General features: G+C 44.3%; 1 long non-coding RNA gene and 2 pseudogenes across 2 annotated transcripts; 1 reads left to right on the plus strand and 2 right to left on the minus strand.

Moving 5' to 3' along the window:
* Positions 1–1,747: 1,747 nt before the first annotated feature.
* On the minus strand, positions 1,748–5,602 carry LOC133914252 (uncharacterized). Of its 2 annotated transcripts, none has more exons than XR_009909210.1 (5): positions 5,422–5,602; positions 5,276–5,335; positions 5,127–5,193; positions 4,964–5,045; positions 1,748–2,122 (listed from the first exon to the last, which is right to left on the minus strand). It is a non-coding gene; the product is annotated as an uncharacterized LOC133914252 (long non-coding RNA). The 2 variants fall into 2 exon arrangements; XR_009909209.1 differs by having other exon boundaries at positions 5,276–5,340.
* Positions 5,603–6,715: 1,113 nt separating this feature from the next.
* On the plus strand, positions 6,716–19,278 carry LOC133914649 (metal transporter Nramp6-like; annotated as a pseudogene).
* LOC133914931 (short-chain dehydrogenase reductase 4-like) lies at positions 16,622–17,423 on the minus strand (annotated as a pseudogene).
* Positions 19,279–19,311: the final 33 nt, after the last annotated feature.

Consider the following 19,311-nt stretch of genomic DNA (forward strand, 5'->3'; position numbering starts at 1 on the left):
GCCTTCTCCCACTCGTGCGCTCTCTGCAAGTCTGCAGTGGATGAAGAGGCCATGTCTTGGTGAGGGCCCAGCCACGCGTCCCCACCACTGAATGTTGCTGCTGCTTGTAAGCATGGAGGATAGCATCGGCCATTCAAGTTTGGACGAAATCGGCGGCGGCCGGAGCAATAGATTCACGGCCGAGCTCCTTACGCATCAGGCAGAAGGAGAGGAAGAAGAGGAGGGTAAAAGAGACATTTCCCGCTGCTGCCACATCAGAAGTAAATAGAAATTTTATGGTGGTCTAAATTTAATATGAGCCATCTATTTTTAGAGTTCAACGGTTCAGATTAGTCAAGATAATCATTTTTCACTGGTAGTATATGTGAGTAGTATGGTAGTATTAGGGTTATTTGAGGAGAAAAATACGTGGTATGAAAGTAATTAACTGCAGTTATATATCACTAAATAGAATAATATTTCAATGTCATTTTAACATTCTAATCTGCATTCGGCATGAGAGTTTATTTGCTACCTATCGGCTAGGGTTAGCGATCCGACGTTTGCGGTGTCGATCAAAGACGGCACGGTGCCAATCGACACCGCGGTCGGCCCTCTGCTGACGGGGTACATCTCCGCCAAGAGCTGGAGCATCGTGTTCACAACGTTGATGGCGTCGGCGCTCGTCGCGGGGCTCCTGCTATCAAGGTTTGGTCGTTGCGGAGGTTGTCGCCAATGGAGCCCCGGAGGCCTGCTCCCTCTAGCGATCTGCCAGTGTCCTCCATGGATGAACCTTGGGCTGTGGAGATGGCAGAGCTTGGTGTGTTTTCGTAGTGAAGTGGAAGTGGCGGGAGAGCAAGCAGACCACCTCTGATTTTAGGCCTGAGGAGTAGGTGCCCTTCTATCCCAGAATTGTAGGATCTTGCTCTTGGTGTGTTGTGCTTGTTGCGCTTGTGTGCACCATGATATATGTATATGGAATGTCTGGTTGTGGTTGCCAACGAGGATGAATACGATCTGGCTACATTTCTGCTATTTGTTGGAGATACACATCACCGTTCAGTAGTTCCACAATATTTCTATAAGCAAAAATATGGTAGGTAATTTTAACAAAATTACCATAATTACCAAAATATCTAAATACGTGGATCGTCGAATTAGATTTATACTATCTCCTACCTCTAGGTAGTATGAACCACCGTAAAGAAAATGGAAAAAATACTACGTGGCAGGAAAAAAGAACTCATAGTGATAAACAGTATTCCATCCGTCTCATAATACATGATATTTTAGGCTCTTTAATTTTATTCAAAATATATGATGTTCTACAATTTTGAGGTAACTTTATCCCATGTTTTTCAGTTTTACTCCTCCATTAAGTCCATCCTTATCAATGCAAATCTCATTTTTTAGTCATGTTATATCATTATTACTCATAGATCAATATTCAATAAAGAAGGGTAAGATTGTTATTTTACCTTTTACTTTAATACTTATGTCTAAGTCTAAAACATCATGTACTGTGTAATTTTCAGTGGGAACTAGGTGTCATTTGAGAAAACCAGCCCGGTAGAATAGCACTAGAAAATGGCGCGCCTTTGGCACGCTCTGTTGACCCGTCACTGAAGAATTTGCAAAGTTAAAAGCTGTTTATGAAATATGAAAGCAGTTGATCAAAGTAAATGTTGCGAGGACAAATGAGCCTCAGGTAACCATAAAGAAGATGCTACAAACAAAGGCATCTACAAATAAATTGATAAAACTATATATAGATGAAAAGATGTGGATGAGTGCACTATATACAGCAAAATAAGAGCAGTTTTTGTTTGACAGTACATCAAGCAGGTGAAGCATGTTGCGCACCCAAAAGTTTGGGTGAGGAAACTGTATACATGAAAATGTTAAAAGTTCTTGTTTGCTACTTCATTGTGCAGTACTTGGTCATCCACGTTCAGGATGGTGTGTACCAAAAGGTGGGGATGAGTTAACTATATACAACAAAATATGAAGAGATATTGTTTGCCAGAACTGCATAAGTATTCATCATGTTGAGCACCAAAAAGTTTGGATGTGGTAACTGTACACTTCAAAATGCCAACTGGTTTTTGTGTTCCACTATGTTCTCATGCAGGTCCAACATGATCTGTAAGAAAACATAATAAAAAAATATGAAAATGATTAGCAGCTGTTTATTAATCATGTTCTGTATAAGTAGCGATGAACTGATATTACGAGGTAATTGAACATCAGTTGGTATATATTTGTGAACTGACTTTGTTTCCTGAACGAAGTAATGTCAGTTCAGTAAAAATAAGCAGAGCTCTCTGCATTTGGACACACCCAATAGATGGGAAGAAAAATTTTGAACTATTGGGAGTGGGCTAAATCACCTTAGATGTGCTGAAGCAAAAAGTGTTCAAAGTCATATAAATAGAGAAGCACAACATAGACCAGGCATAGCAAAATGTTAACAGCACTAATGAATTGAATGGTACATTTACAATTTATTCAAAAGCAGTGACCAGAGTGTAATGAATTGAATGGTAGAAATAAGTGCACATTACAGGATCAAATTCGTAAATATATAAATTTTAATGGAAAAGAATATTTAATGGAATAATCTGCTTGTAGATACACAATAATTGTATCCATGCAGCAGTGCACTGCATACGTTACTTTGAGTCGAACATTTGCAATTTAGCAAAGTTCATTAATTGAACAAGGAAAAGAATAGCTTACATGTTTTTGTTTTGCAATTAATATTGAAATAATACCTTTTGAGATGGTACGTTAAACAAACGCTTCGCAGAAAGGAACAACAATCGAAAGTCAACCAACGATCGGAGAATCTGTAGAGCAGTGCCTCTTCAAATCCTCTCGTAGCTCCATTGGGTACTAGCCGCCGCCGAGGTAACTCACCGCCAAAATCCTTTTCACGGGTAGGCTCCCCACCGTTCTCTTCTTCCTGCTAGCCGGCACCAGTTCCTTCTAATTTTGCTTCGCTCGATAGGATCTGAGCGGTATATTTCTTTTTATTTTCTGCCTGGAGTGATTTTGGTTCCTAAATTACCCCATCTATAGCAGCATGGGGGCCTGAGATACATCCAGTGTGATTGCTTTCATTTTCTGTTGATAAGGAACCGTAGCCTGGTTTTATTTCCTTCTATTTTTTGCTTCACTCGATTGGATCTGAGCGGGTATATTTCGTTTCATTTATTTGCCTGGTATGATGGTTGCTTTCCTTCTATTTTGTGATAAGGAAAACATTATGAAATATTGTTATTGGGGAAATTGCCCCAGCCCTTGAGTGTTTAAATGATGTATGGTAAAATGTTTAGATGGTCCTAATCCCTAGATTAATGTCGCTCAGGTAGAAGGGGAAAGGACTAAACTACCCTATATGATTGTATTGTGTCAAGATCCCGGGGGTAGGGAAAGAATTTCACCTGCCTCCTCTCTCTATTAAACAAGCCGTCAAGGGGCACAGTGAGGGGACGCCTCTGTTTTCCACAGACTCTCTCAATCTCTTCCCTTGTAGCTCATCCGCCATCTCTAAGCTTGAGCCATCTCCACACTGGGGGAGGCTCTCGTCGCGCTCTATCCGTGGCACGTTTTCATGTCCTAACAGTTGGCGTTGTTCGTGAGGATGAAGGACAAAAAGTGACTACAAGAAGACTGATGGGCTGAGGGAGTAACAGCGAGAATTCTCACCACCCGAAGGACACTTGACATGCGCGCAGGCTAGCGGCAGTCTTCGGCAGATTGGCCGTCCTATCGTGTGATGGGGACTCACTACCCGGTGGCTGCGAGCGTGCAGACTCGTAATCTTCTTCGGCGACCTCAACATTGCCATTGTGGATTGGCCGCACTGCTATGTGCGCACAGGCTTGTCCGCAGGCTTGACATAGCTATCACCGGCCTGAGGCAAGAGGGAAGGCCATCAACACGTTGCTCGACACACGTGGGCTCTATTGACAAACTTAGGAATCTTGTGCACAATAACATGATCTGTTAGTTTGTTAAATTTCTGTTTGATTCGATCGTGCACGGTTGTGCGTTGTGGCCATGTGCAGAGTCCATTTTCTTAGCTAGTTTAGAGTTTAGATAAGGATCAGTGCAACACGATCGCTAGTCGTTGGATGGCGCGGCAAAATGGGATCGTGGTGTGCTTAGTTTCCGGCTTCAATCAATCATGTAATCGTGTGTTTAGTTGCTTCTCTATTTATGTAATGAAAAGTCTCAGAAAATGCTACAACTTGCAGCACAAATACTCTACGTATCCTCTGTCCGGTCTATATTTTTTTGGCTTCAACGGAGCCTCCAGAGTTCGCCTGACGGAAACACAACTGCAGCATAGGTTGTGCTTGTCGTTAGGCTGATTTGCGTTTGACAAGCCACGAATAGAATTCCAGCGCGGCTAAAATTTGGCATCAAAGCTCCGGCGACGATTCGGGTAGTGTCATGTTGTCGTCACCACCACCGCACCGCTCGCACCACCGTGATGACGGTAGGCGCGACATCGTTCTGCAACGGATGGTGTGGGAGGTCGGCGGTTCTGTTTCGTACCCGGCATTGACGCGTACAAACTACGATGAATGGGCGCTGGTCATGAAGGTGATGCTCCAGGCGCGCGGGTTGTGGGACACGGTTGAGTACGGCAACGACGAGCTCCAGGAGGATCACATGGCGTAAAATATGTTGAACCTCAGGTGAAATGATTTGTTGTTTGAAAGACGAGGGTGACTTTTAAGATTGTAGGTAAACTACATGCAAGGCCACATCGTTATAAAGTGTGCACAAGTCAGCAGAATATAGATAATGTTGAGTATAAAAAGTATCTATTTTTTAATGAGCTGAATAGATAAGTGTAAAAAGCATGATCCAATTGCCAGACTTTTTCAAAGTACAAGATTATTTTGTATCAAAAAAATCTCTCTAAAGAAATATTGAGATAGAAAGGGTAAGAGATGGGTTTTTGTGATACCTTATTGTAGTCTTGGCTTTTTGGTGTGGCTCGAGCTTTTTTTGTTGAATTTATCTGCTGTAGTATCCTGAGGTTGGTCACTCTAGTACATAGTGATGCAATATGTGAGTAGTATGTTTTTGATAGGAAAATGTAAAATCATCTAGTAAAGAGACCAAATTACCTCTATGTCAGTTGTTGTAGATGTAAAAGATCTTTTACCTTTCTGTTCGTCTGGTAAAGATGGATCCCTTGTGCAATATGAGATAAGTGTTCAGTGATCATGCAAATTAAATTTGAAATAATGTTGCATATTGTAGAGAAAATTCTTACTGTGTTTGTTCCACTTCCATCCTGTCATCGTCAATATCGAAAGGAGTGGAGCTATGGGAACTTTCCTGTTTATAGTTACAGATGCGTGAGTGATATTTCTATTTTGTAAGGAAAATAGCAATATGCAACATGGAAGATAAACAAACCTGTATATCAGCATGTTTTGGTTTCATTGGTATTGTAGGAAGTTGACTTTTTTGAATAGATGAAGATGATGCTGATGGTAGTGATAAAGACCGTACATTTTCAATTTGTCGAACTGTTGGTATTGTTGATTGTTTTCCGAACTGTTGTTTGATATGTATGACTGACTTCAAAGGATAGCATTTAAGAGGGCCCACTATCGGTGGCACATGCAAGGCTATGAGCTATTTGGAAGGGTGTGTGCAGGAAGCTCGCTTCCATGGCTGCCATGGAGAGCAGTGAGGACTGAGGAAAGGTTATGAGGAGAGAGAGAGACAAGCAGAGAGGGAGGTCCGCCGGCAGGTTGCAGGAGCCGAGCACCGAGCACAGCAGGAGCGCCGAGTATAAGAGGGAGAAGACACAGCATTGGAAGAAAGGTAGAGAAAAAATTATGTCAATTTTTTTAAAAAAAAAGAGAAAGAACAGGAACATCAATGCACAAGGTAGAAAATTGATAACAAACAACACAAAGATGTATGAGCTCTCTGCCACCGGAGTTTGCGGTGTCTCCAGCTCCTACAAGATCGAACAGAGGAGGAACAAATCGATTTTCTAGATTGCAGGGGAGAAGACACAGCATTAGAAGAAAGGTAGAGAAAAAATTATGTCAATTTTTTTTTAGAAAAAGAGAAAGAACAGGAACATCAATGCACAAGGTAGAAAATTGATAACAAACAACAAAAAGATGTATGAGCTCTCTGCCACCGGAGTTCGCGGTGTCTCCAGCTCCTACAAGATCGAACAGAGGAGGAACAAATCGATTTTCTAGCTTCTGCAATCTCTTCATACTGGTTCAGATTCGGTATTTCTACTAAATAAAGTCACTCGAGGCAGCGAATTTTTTTTAAAAAAAAAAACCAAATCGGTGCTTAGAAAGAGACGCCGCTCGTGAGCATGAAGCAAATAAGGGCGGCGAGCCTACCTGTGAAATGGGTAGAAGACGTGTGGAGAGATTTGGGGTGACTGTAGGGAGATTTGGGATGGTCCTAAGTTACGGTTCCTTTAGTTGTTTCTGAGGAGATTTTTATTGCTCTAGGAAGAAACTGGCAAGGAGAGGTATGCAGAAGACTCTACCTTGTGGTATTTGTGAGGAGATTTTCGTCTGCTAGAGATTGCATGGTTTGCTATGTGAGAAGATAGTGAGAGAAGTCTCTAGGATATGTCTGTTCTATGTTTTTTATTTATTTATTTTATTACCCGGTGCAGTAGCACGATTTGCAATCTGGTAAGATAGTGAACCCGCGACGAGTACCCGACTGGACGCGCCGCGCGCTTTGGCTCATGGCCGAGGTCTCCATGGTCAGCGCCGACATTCAGAAGGTCATCGCCTCATCGGGAGCGTCATTGCCATCAAGATCGTTAGCCGTGGCTTCTTGCCGGTCTGGGCCGGCGTTGTCATCACCGCATTGGATTGGTAAGCTTCTTTGCTAGCCTTTTCTTGGGTTACGGGAATGTTATCAAATCTCGGTAGGCATTTCGCATAAATTTAAGTATTTTTGGGTGATTTTGGTGCTAGATCTCAAGCTGCTTCCAAAACTGGGGTAATTTTCTTTTTAGAATTGACAGTCATCAGCCAGATGATTTAAGCCGAAAAATCACCCTTCACGATTTCCAGCAGTTTTTTGGCCGGATCCACCCCTGCATCGCTCAGAATTTAAGTTAGTGCGCATTGAACTTTCTTACGGAGGGTAGCAGAGAGAATTTGCAACATTTCTCCCGTTCATACTAGAGTTGGCGCCGCAGATGTACCTTCAAACAATATAGGTGATTAGAACTCAGTATTTTCTCGTTGAAAATGTCAAAAATGTGATAAATACTTCTGTCATTTTCTTGTCTAATCGGCTGGTGGAGTGTTAGTGATTTGTTGCATGCTCATACTCCAACAAAGCATTTGGACACAAGTACATGAGATTGTATGCCTAACTTTTTATGCAAATACAGTAGTGAATTCTGTTTAGAATTTCTTTTACATGTCACCATTTGAACAAGAGTCCTAATCTAAGTATGGACTTATGGACCAATGGTGCACATGTCCAATGTGTCTCCAGCTATATGAGGGCTATACAGTAGCATATGAGTAGCATCGAAAATGAAGTTGATGTTATTTTATTTTATTGGAACTTGCAAATTTCTTGTCAATAGCATGATTCATGAGCTCTGATTTTTGTTCTCTATATTTTTTTAATAGCGGGAAGGTTGTACCCCACTTACTGCAATATTGTTTTCCATCAGCTTTATTTTTCGTTACCTCAAGAAATTTTGAAACGAACATAGCGAGCTAGAGCTCAAGCCGAGCATATATTAAAAAGAAGAAGAGAGTTGACTCAGTTTATAAGAAAAATTGGATCTGAAAACCTTAACAGGTGCATGGTTTTAAAGAGAAAAAAACCGGCACAAACCCTAAGACGATAATATGACATCAGCTCAACAGACGACGCTCACACCAAAAGACACAACCAGATAATAGACAAGACCAACCTAACTCAACTTGCACGTAACCAACTGGACAACTGACACCCCCACAAACTCGATCTGTGGAGTCCTGCTCCTACACCACACCTCTCTGTTCTCTCACAAACTCAATCAGCGGAGCCTTGCTGCCACGCCACACATCTTTGTCACGCAAGTTGATAGCACGACACTTCGAAGGAGCGTGCATTGGACCAAATCACTATCGCGAAGCGCCAGATTGGAAAGAAGAGTCGCCGTGAATGAGGATGCATGGTTCAACCTACAAAGAAACAGGTAGACACCGAAGAGCGTGGTGGATAACCGAGGCGACGCCTTAAGGAAGGGAGCAATGATGATGCTACAGTTGCTCGACTGGAGAGCTGGTCAGGGTTTTCGCCCGGAGGAGTCGCAAGGGAGGAGGAATCACCCCAATGACACCTTAAGAAAGGAGATGACGCCCAAGGACGCCAACGTCATCGGCATCGGCATGCAACCGAGCAAGGCTTTCGCCCGCGACTCCTAAGCCCCAAGAACTATGAAAGATGGCAGAAGCCAAGCAAGACCACGCGAGGGCCCAACAAATAGCAAACCTCATAGCCGCACCATTCTCAACACCTCCCCTGAGCCGAAGACCCCACAGCCCCACCAGGCGGCCTACGAAGGAGGGGAGAAGCCGAAAGCAGCCTAGGCCGAGGGGATGGGTAGGGGAGGTTGGAGTAGTGCAAATGCTAGGACGTCGGCGATGTTGGCCCACGACGTCGGCGATGTTGGCCTAGAGACGGCCGTGCACATGGCGAAGACCGACAGCAGCGGTGCAGCATAGGCAGTGGCGACACTACATTGTAGTTTGGTGGTGCACATGCACCAGGATGAATCTAAATTTTACTACTAACGAACACATATTTACCATATAACGCTTTGAAATTACATGTGTTGCTCAATGCATGATGAATTAGTGCACCACCATCGTTTTGTCACTAGCTTCGCCACTGAGCATAGGTATAGAGGAGAGCGGTGAACACCTGGAGCACGCAGCTCAAGGGTGTTGCCACGCCGCTCGAGGCATGCAGATGATGTTGGTGATATGCCCTAGAGGTGATCGAGTTTGCAGATTGGATCTGTTAATGGGCTTTAATGTTGATTAAAGGTCCATTAGGGTTTAGAGTCACAATGGGCTTTAATATTGATTAAAGACCCATTAGCGTGCTCTATATAAGAATAGGCAGGGGCCAAGGCGCATAGAGAGTTTTTTTTCTTTTTGAAAAACAGATCTTGCCACCAAAAACCCTGGCCGCCTCCTATTCCCGAACTCCCTTCGAAACCCTAGCCGGGCGCGCGGTGCTAGCACACCGGCGCACGGCGATTCCATCCTTGGACGTGTGGATACCGTAGAGGCGCTGCTACTATTGCGGTGCTGATCTACTCGGGGAGTACTCGGGACGTCCTCGGGGGTGCTCGGGACGTGCTCGGGGGTGCTCGGGACGTCTTCAGGGGTGCTCGGGACGTGCTCGGGGGTACTCGGGTCCTGCTCGGAGGTACTCGGGTTGTGCTCGGGAGCACTCGGGACGTACTCGGAAGGTGCTCGGGACGTGCTCGGGACCAGGTTGACGATCGACTGCTTGACGCGCACGACGTTGGATTGGTCTGCTCCAACTCTTCTTCCGCTGCACAGCTCGTCAAGTGGTAACGATTCATGATCCCCTACTCGCATGACTTCCTGGTTGAACGCGGTAGAGAAAATTTATTTTGTGCTAGCGTAGCCTACCCGTTCCCCTACAGTGGTATCAGAGCCATCCTGCGTAGTTTTCGATCTGGATCAGTCACATATAGAAGATATGTGATAGAAATAGATTAGATCTATTGTTTTTCTGATCAGTTCATATGATGGATTGATCAATGCACGGTTGGTTTGGTGAATTAGAAATCGGATGAGATGCCAGTCGATGGAACCACATAGCCAAAAAGATTAGCTCGATCTCCCACCTGGTTTTATGTGCGACTTGCCCCTACCGGCTGGAATCACCATCGGGGCTAACTGCGTGCATCGTGACATGGTCGGGAGAACAGCAGATCGAGGTTGTGTGTGCTGTCATCATTTCTGGAAAAACCTCACGCGATGATCAATGGGATTGATCTAATGGAAATTGAGGCATTATGAATGACTCAGAATTGGCTCGATACGATCGATCCGATGAGATTTTCATAGCGATTTCATAGATGCGATCTATGTATTTCCTAGATTGTTGTAATAACATGATCCCATCGGGACATTAGAATTCGATTCTACGCTTAACTCGTTTTTGCAGAGAATGTTGTGACTGGTATGGCCTTGTGATATGTGATGCATGCGTGTAATTTTCATGGCCTGCGTGTCATGGTTAATTGCAGCCCAAGGCTATCACGTTATTGTATAATGGCCTGCGTGTCGACTTGTGATGCTTCTTCTCATGTAATTTATCTAGTGCTATTAGGTGTAATAGACTAGAACAAGATCATGGAGATTTGAATCATGATGACCCGGAGGACAGGAACCGTGGCGATGGAGATCACCATGAGAATGGGGCCATACTATGTCACAGTTAATATGAATACTTGTGATGTTTTTGTGTTCCTGTCATACTATTCTTTCATATTTTATATGTGGTGGATATGATTTTCATGATAGAGTAGTTTCCCTCAGAAAAATCAAGAGTAATTGATGCCCTTCCAATAGCTGCACCTACAAAGGTTTTGATCATTGTGTGGTAGGTCTGCCAAAGTAGGGCCATCATTTATCTTAACCAGTTAGAGTGGATGTCGGACATCCACACACATAGTATTGGTTTACTTGATAAAGCTATCAAAACGGTTTTGGGCTTTAGGGCATGGTGTTGGGCGCCGGGGCATTCGATGCCACCCAACAAACAAGAGTCACATAGGGATGTGATTAGCAAGGCGTTGCTTACCTATGTCACTAAGTTTCTAGCAGTGATGCCAAAGCTCACTAGAACTTAGTTGAATATAGATCTTGATCCTCTATATGTTGTTAGAGGGAAAACACATATAGTGGAGTATCTTTTGTTAAATTGTTTAATAGAAGATTCACATAGGCATAGTGCTGAACCTGCATTTTCTGTTGTAGATTATGGCACCGGCCGCTAGTAACACTTCCAATTTTAATTTGCGATCGATTCTTGAAAAAGAGAAGCTTTCTGGAACAAACTTTATTGATTGGTATAGAAATCTGAGAATTGTTCTCAAACAAGAGAAAAAGGAATATGTTCTAGAGGTCCCCTATCCTGATGAACCAGCTGATAATGCACCTGCCGCGGATCGGAGGGCTTATGAGAAGCACACCAACGATTCACTGGATGTTAGCTGCCTCATGCTTGCCTGTATGTCCTCTGAGCTTCAGAAGCAATATGAGAACTGGGATGCCCATGATATGATTGTGGGACTCCGAGGCATGTTTGAGAACCAAGCTCAAGCTCGGGCTGAGAGGTACAACACCTCAAAGTCCTTGTTTGCGTGCAGGTTAATAGAAGGCAGTCCAGTCAGTCCTCATGTGATCAAAATGATTGGTTACATTGAGAGCTTGGAAAAACTTGGTTTTCCACTTAGCCCTGAGTTGGCTACGGATGTAATTCTCCAGTCACTCCCTGCGAGCTTCGAGCCGTTCATTTTGAACTTTCATATGAACAGCATGGAGAAAAGCATGGCTGAATTGCATGGGATGCTAAAAACTGCTGAGGAAAGCATTAAGAAGAGCCCTAGTCATGTGATGATGGTTCAAAAGGATAGCAAGAAGAGAAAGCGCAAGGGCAAGGCTAAAACTTCAGATGAGATCTCGAGTTCTAAGCCTAAACCTATTGGAAAGCCCAAGGCTAGCCCTGCCGCTTCTGACACTTGCCACCACTGCCATAAGACTGTTCATTGGCGAAGGAACTGCAAATTGTACTTGGAAGAACTCAAAAGGAAGAAGGGAAGTAAGACTTCCTCTTCAGGTATAAATGTTATTGAAATTAATCTTGCTACTCGTCCTAATGATTCATGGGTATTTGATACCAGATCAATGATTCATAGTTGCAAATCGTTGCAGGGACTGAAAAGGACTAGGAAGTGTGCAAGAGGCGAATTGGATGCTCGCGTCGGCAATGGTGCAAAAGTTGCTGCGTTGGCCGTTGGTGTTTACTCCTTATCGCTACCCTCAGGATTAATTTTGGAATTAAATAATTGTTATTATATTCCTGCCTTGGGCAAAAACATTATCTCTTCTTCATGTTTGGAAGAAGATGGTTATGAATTCATAATAAAGAACAAGTGTTGTTCGATATTTTTGAATGGTATGCTCTATGGTAATTGTCCATTAGTAAATGGATTATATATATTGGATCTTGAGGATATAACTATTTATAACATTGATACAAAGAAGCCTCGGCTTGATGATTTGAATCCCACTTTTGTTTGGCATTGTCGATTAGGTCATATAAACGAGAAGCGTATGCAGAAGCTCCATAAAGATGGTCTTCTACATTCATTTGATTTCGAATCATTTGATACATGCGAGTCTTGTTTACTTGGCAAGATGACTAAGACGCCTTTCACTGGTCAAAGTGAGAGGACAAATGAATTATTGGCCCTAGTACATATAGATGTATGTGGACCGATGAGTTCTACAGCTAGAGGTGGTTTTCAGTACTTCATTACTTTCACCGATGACTTTAGTAGATATGGTTACATCTACCTAACGAGGCACAAGTCTGAATCCTTTGAAAAGTTCAAGCAGTTCCAGAATGAAGTACAAAATCATATAGGCAATACAATTAAATTTCTGCGATCAGATCGTGGAGGTGAATATTTGAGCCATGAATTTGGTGATCATCTAAGGCAATGTGGAATCGTTCCACAATTGACTCCACCGGGTACGCCACAATGGAATGGGGTGTCCGAGCGGAGGAACCGAACTTTGTTAGACATGGTCCGGTCGATGATGAGCCAATCTGATCTTCCGTTGTCCTTCTGGGGATATGCTATAGAAACTGCTGCTTTCACGTTAAACAGGGTTCCATCTAAGGCTGTAGAGAGGACACCATATGAGATATGGACCGGGAAGCGTCCCAGATTGTCTTTCCTTAAGATATGGGGTTGTGAGGCTTATGTAAAACGTTTGTCGTCCGATAAGCTCACTCCCAAATCTGATAAATGCTTCTTTGTGGGGTATCCTAGGGAAACCAAAGGATATTATTTCTATAACCGGGAGGAAGGCAAAGTATTTGTCGCCCGGAATGGTGTCTTTCTTGAGAAAGAATTTCTCGCGAAGAGAGTTAGTGGGAGCACGGTGCAACTCGAAGAAATTCGGGAACCACGTGAAAGTGTTTCAACTAGTATTGAACCACAACTCGGTATGCAAGATGTTGCAGAACCTGTTGTCGAGACACCAGCTCCACGTCGGTCGGAAAGGTTCAGTCGTGCACCCGAGCGGTTTATGTTCCTAACCACGGAGCAGCGGGACATATCATTATTGGACAATGATGAACCTAAGACTTACTCGGAAGCAATGGTGGGACCAGACTCTGAAAAATGGCTTGGAGCCATGAGATCCGAGTTAGAATCCATGCGAGAAAACCAAGTTTGGAACTTGGTCGATCCACCTGATGGTGTGAAAACTATCGAGTGTAAATGGGTTTTTAAGAAAAAGATAGACATTGATGGAAATGTTCACATCTATAAGGCACGATTGGTGGCGAAAGGTTTCAGGCAAATTCAAGGTGTTGATTATGATGAAACGTTTTCGCCCGTCGCAATGCTAAAATCTATTCGGATTCTCCTAGCAATTGCTGCATATTTCGACTATGAGATATGGCAAATGGATATCAAAACGGCTTTCCTTAATGGAAACCTAAGTGAGGATGTGTACATGACACAGCTTGAAGGTTTTGTTGATTCGAAAAATGCTGGGAAGATTTGCAAGCTGCAAAAGTCCATCTATGGACTAAAGCAAGCTTCTCGGAGTTGGAATCTTCGTTTTGATGAAGTGATCAAAGGATTTGGTTTCATCAAGAATGAAGAAGAGCCTTGTGTTTACAAAAGGACTAGTGGGAGCGCACTTGTGTTTCTGGTCTTATATGTGGATGACATATTATTGATCGGAAATAATATTCCAATGCTCGATGCTGTCAAATCTTCATTGCAAAAGAGTTTTTCAATGAAAGATTTAGGAGAGGCAGCATATATATTGGGCATAAAGATCTATAGAGATAGGTCAAGAAGGCTAATCGAATTAAGCCAGAGCACATACATTGACAAGGTATTGAATCGGTTCAATATGCAGGATTCCAAGAAAGATTTCTTGCCAATGTCACATAGCATCACTCTCAGCAAGAATCAATGTTCTATGACATCTGATGAGCTCGAGAGGATGAGTGCGATCCCGTATGCTTCTGCTATCGGGTCCATCATGTATGCTATATTTTGTACACGTCCAGATGTCTCCTATGCTCTAAGTGTTACGAGCAGATATCAATCAAACCTAGGTGAATGTCACTGGGCTATAGTAAAGAGTATCCTCAAGTACATGAGAAGAACTAAGGATATGTTCCTAGTCTATGGAGGTGAGGAGGAGCTCGTTGTAAATGGTTACACCGATGCTAGCTTCCAAACCGACAAGGACGATTCGAGATCGCAGTCTGGTTTTGTGTTTTGCCTTAATGGAGGTGCGGTGAGTTGGAAGAGTTCCAAGCAAGGAACGGTTGCCGATTCCACAGCGGAGGCCGAGTATATCGCACCTTCGGAAGCTGCAAAAGAGGCTGTTTGGATCAAAAAATTTGTTTCTGAGTTGGGTGTGGTCCCTAGTGCGTCCAGTCCAATGGACCTCTATTGTGATAATAGTGGTGCCATTGCACAAGCCAAGGAGCCTAGGTCGCACCAGAAGTCCAAGCACATACTTCGGCGCTATCACCTCATTCGAGAGATTATTGATAGAGGTGATGTAAAGATATGCAAGGTGCACACGAATTCGAATATTGCTGATCCGTTGACGAAGCCTCTCCCACAGCCCAAGCATGAGGCACACTTGAGCTCTATGGGTATTAGATACTTGCGGGATAGACTCTAGTGCATGTGAGAGAATGTGTTCTGTCTATGCTAATGTACTTTTGGATAATTGTTATCTGGTTCCATGAATAATTATCATTTACATTGATCAGCAAGTATGTGACTTGTTTGTGAAACTCTTTGTTTTTATGATGTTGTTCTAAATAGTCCCTAATCTCATATCATTGTGTGGGACAATAATGATTTATAGATTAGCACATTTGACTGAATGATGATCATGTTTCACGGATCATAGATATGGAGATATCAAATCAGTAATGTGGACACATGTTAGAGAACATGATGTTGGATAGACCCACCCTGAGATACTGCTGGGATTGTTATTTTTAATGTGCCATCAGTTGTTATCTCAAATGGTGTACCTACAGAATCCTTTGACCTGAGATCATCATTGATTCCAGAATGTGTAGTAACACACTTAGGGGCTTCCAAACGCTATTCCGTAACTGGGTAGTTATAAATGTTGCTTTTGGGTGTGTTATGAAACATGTCGTGGGATGTGAGTGATGAAGATAGAATTTACCCCTCCTAAATAACGGGAGAGATATCTCTGGGCCCCTCGAGGTAGTTGGATTGGAAAGTGCATGGCCATGACAATGTGATTAAAGAGTTAATCATGGTGAATCCACTACTTGATCGAGTGAATGGTCGAGCTATCACAAGGGTGGCACGAATCTCGCCTTGAGCTTGACTGGTATCGTGTGGTAAAGGGATTGGTGCATGAATATATCAAGGTTCAGCTGATATGATCTTTGTGTGCATTCGGGAGTCAATATGTCCTGCTAGGTACCGCTATTGACTTGCAATTCGGAAAAGGGTTTCCGGATAGCGGCCGTTTACACATGAACCTAATGGGTCACACACTTAAGGGGATGGAATATAAAACTTGTACTGACTCTAGTGCAAGTGGGAGATTGTTGGTGATATGCCCTAGAGGTGATCGAGTTTGCAGATTGAATCTGCTAATGGGCTTTAATATTGATTAAAGGTCCATTAGGGTATAGAGTCATAATAGGCTTTAATGTTGATTAAAGGTCCATTAGCGTGCTCTATATAAGAATAGGTAGGGGCCAAGGTGCATAGAGAGTTTTTTTTCTTCGAAAAACAGATCTTGCCACCAAAAACCCTGGCCGCCTCCTATTCCCGAACTCCCTTCGAAACCCTAGCGGGGCGCGCGGTGCTAGCACACCGGCGCATGGCGATTCCATCCTTGTACGTGTGGATACCGTAGAGGCGCTGCTACTATTGCGGTGCTGATCTGCTCGGGAGTACTCAGGACGTCCTCGGGGGTGCTCTGGACGTGCTCGGGGGTGCTCGGGACGTCCTCAGGGGTGCTCGGGACGTGCTCGGGGGTGCTCGGGACGTGCTCGGGGGTACTCGGGTCCTGCTCGGAGGTACTCGGGTTGTGCTCGGGAGCACTCGGGACGTACTCGCGAGTACTCGGAAGGTGCTCGGGACGTGCTCGGGACGAGGTTGACGATCGACTGCTTGACGCGCACGACGTTGGATTGGTCTGCTCCAACTCTTCTTCCGCTACACTGCTCGTCAAGTGGTAATGATTCATGATCCCCTACTCGCATGGCTTCCTAGTTGAACGCGGTAGAGAAAATTTATTTTGTGCTAGTGTAGCCTACCCGTTCCCTTACAGATGACACGCACACCATGCCACCCGAGCACCCCCGCCATGGCACGCACCAGGCTTAGAAGCGTGTGTAAGGACGCCGAGCACGATGTCGGACTGAACTCGCCCTGCAGTGACACCACGCTCGCCGAGCACACGAAGGCACCACGGGTGCCACACGACGCCATGGTGCACGCCTCACGCACGCCACGACCCCGCGAAAGATGACAACCAACACGTGGACCAGCACGCAGAGGTCCATATCCATCATGGACCCCATCGGGAGCAGCAAGCTAGCGTTGTAGAGCATGATGACCAACCGCCCGCACGTAGCCACCACGGCGCCCACCGTCGCCTCCACCTGTGGCTCGACCATTACATTGCACTGCATGTACCGGCACCTGGTCGACGTGGCCACCGCCTCGCCCAGCTCGTCTTGCACATCCGCAAATAGCACTGAGGCCCCGCTCGACACGAACAACAGTGCGATCCAGGACCTATGGAGCCCGGATCCAGGCCCTAAAGGGTGGATCAACCACCCCGTCAGTAGATCAGTCCTTAGGAAGTCCGCATCCGCCCAGCCGAAGACATCTGGGGCCTAAAGGGTGGATCAACCACCGCCGTCAGCAGACCAGGCCTTAGGAAGTCTGGATCCACCTAGCCGGAGACGAGGACACCCGGATATTGCTGCGATGGAGTACTACCTGTGCACGAGGGGGCGGGGGAGGAAAGGAGGGAGCTCGAGGGAGATAAAGAACCACGGCCGCGATGCCCTGGCTTCGGAGCCGTCGCCACCGACATCCGCACGCTGGATCTAGCTTTGCTTCGGAGATGCTGGGCGGTGAGTGGAGTTGCCCACCGAGTCGCCAGACGCGGGTGACGCAAGGGCAGCTTGTGGTTCGATTGTGCATCTACCTCGAGAAATATGGGGTGAGAAAGTTGGAAGCTGTGTTTGCAGTTCTAATTACAACAATGGTCTCTTTCCTCACATGGATGTTTGCAGAAACCGTATCTATTTTGCTTGACTTCCTTTTTCTTTTTAAAACATGCGAAGGAGCTCCTGATTAAAAGGAGATGGTTACCAGGACCCAACCGAGGTTCGAGCCCTGGTGGACATCTGCGCAACAAGCGGTTCTACCACGCGGCCAGTGCATGTTCACCTTTGACAATGTATTTCATTTATCTGATATTATTTTTCTCCAGCTGACCACAGTGTAATTTCGGTACAATAGGTATTCTAATTCCAAAGCTGAGGTCAAGAACAATAAAATAAGCTGTTGGTCTTGTTGGATGTGTTATCACACCCCATAATGTGTTGCTCCATTCTGCTCTTGTGCAATCAAGAAAAATTGACCCAGACAAGGAATATGAAGTCCGTTGAGCATTGAGGTACTATTCCATTGAATCCACCATGGCATTGGTAGTGCCCTTCATGATAAATATCTACAACAGTTTTTGCAAAAGGATTTTATGGTACCAAAGAAGCAGATAATATTGGCCTTAGATAATGCTGGAAAATATCTACAAGAGAAGTTTGGGGGAGGTTTTTTCCATATCCTTTATATTTGGGGTGTTGGGCTGTTAGCAGGGCATTGATCACTAGAAGCTTTGCGATTGTGCCAACTATAATTGTTGCTCGATACTTCAACACATCCGACTCTGCACTAGATGTTCTCAATGAGTGGCTCAATGTGTTCCAATCAATTCAGATCCCGTTTGCACTCATCCCACTGATAACATTGGTTTCCAAGGAGCAAGTCATGGGGGTGTTCAAGATAGGTCCAAGAACAAAAGTAAGTAATGATGATTGATCCCAAGGTGTATTAGTTCTTTCTTTGCTTTTTCAGTATGATTGTTGCGTGTAGGGCTCTGACATAAGCTCAACTGAAGTAAGATTGGTAATATGAACTTCGTAAGCTATGCTCGGATCGACTAAAGTGAAGCCTACCCGAACTGCTGAGCTTGGCTCTTCAAGCTCGACATGCTTTGGTGCAGGTTTCAGTTCAGCACGTTTACCATTCCAGCTGAGCTTGAATAGCTTATCAAACAAAGTTTTATGACAAACCTAGTCGCGTGTGTTCCCTGCTTCACTTCACCTTCAAATATTATTTTGTCAAGATTACCAGTCATCAAGTATCATCAGGAACTAAGGTCTAGGAGCATTTTGATGCCGAATTGCTGATAGGGGATTTCTAACTTATCCAAAAATGATGAGTATTCCAGTGTCTTAGTTTTAGTTTTGCCAAATCGTTACATAGCATTATCAACTAACCTTGGCATCTTGATGCAGATTGCAACCTGGACTGTTGCATCCGTACCGATCATAATCAATAGCTATATGTTCTTGGATTTCTTCTCTTCAGAAATGGGAGGCGTGGTTGCTTATGCTATGTTCATACTGTATCTCTTTTTCCGGGGGACAGAATGGCCTAATCGTTTCGTTGCTGTGGTACACGAGCAGTTTCACGACGCAAAGAAAAGGATGACTGTTTTTCTTCATGATAGCTGGCTTATTCACATTTAGGACAATCAGAGATTGTGGATCACGTTTGTACAGAGGAACCAGACAGTTCAACGGCTGACAAGAACTGCAGCAATTGCTGTATCGGTTATACCTAGAACTCTGACGGTAGCAGGAAACAGACACTGGAGATGAACAACCGTCGTCGCTGTAGTTAGATATCCTGAC

This window comes from Phragmites australis, chromosome 4, assembly GCF_958298935.1.
Source record: "Phragmites australis chromosome 4, lpPhrAust1.1, whole genome shotgun sequence".
Lineage (NCBI taxonomy): Eukaryota > Viridiplantae > Streptophyta > Magnoliopsida > Poales > Poaceae > Phragmites > Phragmites australis.